The 4,445-nt window shown below is 38.8% G+C and overlaps 1 long non-coding RNA gene across 1 annotated transcript; it reads right to left on the bottom strand.

Annotated features, from left to right (window-relative positions):
- Positions 1–3,248: 3,248 nt before the first annotated feature.
- On the bottom strand, positions 3,249–4,439 carry LOC131891954 (uncharacterized). The gene is made up of 3 exons (XR_009374503.1): positions 3,662–4,439; positions 3,511–3,596; positions 3,249–3,441 (listed from the first exon to the last, which is right to left on the bottom strand). It is a non-coding gene; the product is annotated as an uncharacterized LOC131891954 (long non-coding RNA).
- Positions 4,440–4,445: the final 6 nt, after the last annotated feature.

Here is a 4,445-nt window from a genome sequence, read left to right as displayed (position 1 = left end):
AAGGCCCTCAATTTTTGGTGTTACAAGAGCTATGGCAAGCTGACAGGATGCCCCTTTCTTTTGACAATTACCATCTTGAATCAAAGACTCGAGTAGGAAAAAGGTGGGTGGGGAAGAAGTTTTAATAAGCAACTCAATTCCATATACTAGATTCAATGAGGTCTGTGTAATGTCCGATAGTTGAGAGATTGTCGGGATAGTAATACCACAGTTTTGTGTTTTATCTGTTTACATTCCACCTAATGCACCATTTCAAAACGCCATTGAAGAGTTAGACAAATCTTTCACGATATGTGTCAACAATAGGAAAACTGTGTATGTTTGTGGAAACTTCAACGCAGATTTTTTAAAGTCAAATTCGAAATCTGAAAAGCTTAACAACCTCATGTTATCGTTTCAATTATCATCTTTGATTTCTCTACCTACCCGAATCACTCCTCAATCTTCCACGCAAATTTATAATATTTTTACAAGCGCGAAAAATGACATCAAATGTGGAGTCCTACTTTGCGACATCAGTGCTCACCTTGGAACGTTTGTGCCTCTTGGAGAGTCCTCGACTGAGCAATTCGAACCCCCGTCAATTAAATGTCGAAACATCAGTCACTGGAACATTGAGAAACTTCGAAAACTGTTGGCAGAGACTTGTTGGCACTTGCCATTACAAGATCCTCCTGTTGCTTTTAATGACTTTCAAACCAAATTTTCGAATGCATTTGATAGATCTTGTCCAATCAAAACAGACCCTATAAACATGAAGAAGAAGAAATCAATCAACCCTTGGATGACACGGGGTCTTCTCAGATCAAGATCTGTAGAGAAGAAGCTTTTGTCGAATACCAAAAGGACCCTTCGCTTTCAACCAAACTTGCCCTTTCCATGTTCTCGAACAAATACACTAGGACAATAAGAGCTGCTAAAGCCAAATATTGGCAAGATTACTTTGACTCCAATTTCAAAGACATGAGGAAAGTTTGGCAAGGGGCAAAATGCCTCCTTGGGCGAAACGTTGCCAGAGATAATGGTCCTTCACAAATCAACGTGGGTTCTGAGGTGATAACAGAAAAAGCCAGACTTGCCTCTTCCTTAAATGCTTACTTTTCGACAGTTGGAAGTTTGGTGGGTGGGCAATCTACCAATACGGCTGATAGCCTCCGCTACGTGCCAACTCGACCCAATCAGAGAACTTATTATTTTAAGGTGGTCACTGGCTTTCAGATTTTGAACATTATTGAAAAATTGCCACTCAAATCATGGTCGGGACTTGACGGAATTTCTTCTTTTTTGCCCAAACCTGAAATTTCTTTCACACCGAACAATGAAGTCCACATCTCTTCTTTCTCGGGCTCCTTCATTGTTTAATTTGCTTCCCTCTAATATCCGCAAGGAATACGTATTAGGCCTTGATGATCCGGTAGCATCTTTCAAGTCAGACTTGGACAAATTTTTAGATAGCATTCCAGATCAACCCTACATTCAAGGATTAGCTCGGTCTGCCAACTCAAATTCGTTGGTAGACCAAATATCATATAAAAATTGAAAGGTAATAAATAGACGAATTATAATCTTTCATTTTAATAGTACNCTGGTCTTTTCGTGTTTGTCCATAGCCCTTCAATTTTTGTTTCTGTTGGTTCAGCCCAATACGAATTATTATGTTCGGTTCGCTTCGGTACGAAAAATGCCTTATTTTTATCAATATCTCTTCACCTTGAAGTTATGTTGCCTTCACAGATGTCATGATGAACAGGTATTGTCTTTTGGATAATAATAATTATTAGTGAATATCTCTTGCCCTGAACCTCCCTCTAAAAAAGATGTTTCATGAATAGGTCCCATACTGTTTGAATCTTTATCCCTGCCATTTTCGATGGTCCTTCGAAACAAGTTTCGGCGGCATATTCAAATACTCGTTCAAAGGTTAAAACCTTTAAAACATACTCATTTCATCAGCAAATGTACTTGTGCTCAAATTTTAGCATCATTTCTTCTGAAGGGCGTTCTCGTATTTCCTAGCCGTGTCTTAGTACTCTTTCTTTAGCTCCATCTGTAGACTGCCTTTGGCTCCATCTGGTGTAAGGTCATGAAAGAAAGGGTGACCTCCCAAAAAATAAAGAGGTTAGGCGAGTGAGACATATTTCCGGCGCCCTTCAAGGAGTTGCCGCCCAATCCTATTTGGATTCATTTTCAATTCTGTTTTAGTTCGATATCAAAATAAAGCTCTACTGAATGAATGAATCTTCGCGAATACTCACTTTAAAAGCACAAGCATTTCATAATTCAACAAGAATGAGAGACTCCCACGTGGTTTCGTGAGCACTTATTTTGAATTGCGACTGGGTAAAATATTCACTTTTACATTAGTAGATGCCTTCACATTCTTCCAAATCGAGGCCAAAATTCAGCTTAATACGTATTTTCACGCGGTCACAACAGCTAGATCAAGCAAGATAAACTCAAAACTATTTTTGAGACCCTTGGTGACCATCTTAAAATCTCCCAAGATGGAATCTCACAGGTAGAAGGCCAATTGAATGAGCAATAACAACGTTAGGAATTTACCCTCTTCCACAAACTTTGTCCTGCCAACATACGAGTACAAGTTTTTGGACCGCCAAATGTTTAATTTCATTTGGTGAAAAATTTACGTCCGTTTTAATCCCCATCAAACCTCATTGAATTGCAATTAAAAAGTGCCAGTGAACGAGCCATTATCAGCATGCATGACTTTGCACAATGAACTCTCACATGAAGCAATTCATTGTAAATTTGATTAGCCCTGGGCATCATCCTTACTGAAGGAATCTTTTAACCCTCAATAAAAGAAGTCTCTTCTTCATGCTGTCCTTGATATCAGTGCAGGCAACGTGCCAACTAAATCTGTTATGTTTTCGTCTAACCAAAGTCTAATGTAAGAGAGATTTTAAAAAAATAGAATAATATTGATGCTGAATAATGCGGATAGAAGTGACATTAGAAATTCTCTAACTTGATACATGGATAATGATAAAGCTTAGATTATTCTAAATTAAGATATTGCAAATATTAGTATTCTACTTCAGATAAACGATATCTCAAACGGCAAATTCATTGTTTCACTAACAATCAACGGACCAAAAGGGATTGGCATAAATCTAGTTCCTTCTTAAATCTCAGTTAAAAGTGCATATTTTTCCCAGTCGCAATTCAAAATAAGTGCTCACGAAACCACGCGGGGTCTCTCTTTGGATGAACAAGAACTGACCTTAGCAAGTAAGAAAGCCCAATGAATGTCCATGTGTCATTCACAAACTCCAAGCTTCCAAAAGCCAACGCTGCCATCCCTTGGACAATTCCGCCCAAATTGTAGAGGATCTTTGGCCCAATTATACTTCCATAATGTGCAAATATGGGAGAGAATATAAAGCCGCCTAAGCTGACGATCCCGAACACCAATCCATACTATTGAGAACCAAGAGGTAATGAATGAAGAGTGTGTCATTTAAACTGAATGCTAGAATCGAGTTTTACTTGGGCTGAAGTGGCACCCTTAGACTCTGCTTCTGTTGGATAAAAAGCGGGCTGGAGTGATAGTAAAAGTCCCAAAGAAACATATGCTGAAAATTGGAGAGTGACTTTGGTTTTCTCTTAGAAAAATCCGTCATTGATTGCTCTTACTTACCCAAGGCAACAGCGATACCCATAACAATTAATCTAGCTTTTGATGCCATGATATCGGAGTCAACATTGAAGTGAGAACTCTTGGTAGGGAGCATGAGGTCAAGTTATAGAATCTCCGCAGACTTTTGGCCACTTTCATAGACACGTAATGAGTGCTTTTATCTGATGCTGCTTTGTTGGCAATCCACGTGACGGAAAATGATTTTTAAACGTTCAAGTGGATTGCATTCGTGCCATATTTTCTCGAAGAATATGTTGGGACCCAATCATTTCGGAACGCACAAGTGGCAAAGAGCTCGGAAGTAAAGGTAAATAAAAATAAAAGTAAGTTAGTTAACAAACTCCCAATTCCATATAATAAACCATGAGAGCAATAGAATCGGTAAAATCACAATGAAATCGAAATCATTCTGATAAATTAAAAGCTGCTTCGTTAATGTACCAAGATTGCATTGGGATGGAAAGTTGCCTTTTTGAGCCCCAAAAGATATTCATAAACGAAAATAGTAGGGACACTCTTTTAAGATAAGGGTGGGACGGAGGAATTGGAACACAGTCCGCTCGGAAGTCTTGGATCTTCCAGAGCGTATCCATTGACAACAAACTCCCTCACTAAATGAAGATAATTAGAACTGGCAATGGACACAAAACTGCGTTCCATGCACACAAGACACAATTTTGACCTGGTCTTTTCGTGTTTGTCCATAGCCCTTCAATTTTTGTTTCTGTTGGTTCAGCCCAATACGAATTATTATGTTCGGTTCGCTTCGGTACGAAACATGCCT

Source organism: Tigriopus californicus, chromosome 12 (genome assembly GCF_007210705.1).
Source record: "Tigriopus californicus strain San Diego chromosome 12, Tcal_SD_v2.1, whole genome shotgun sequence".
Lineage (NCBI taxonomy): Eukaryota > Metazoa > Arthropoda > Copepoda > Harpacticoida > Harpacticidae > Tigriopus > Tigriopus californicus.
The sequence above is the reverse complement of the archived record's forward strand: the minus strand, read 5'-3'. Positions and strand labels throughout refer to the sequence as shown.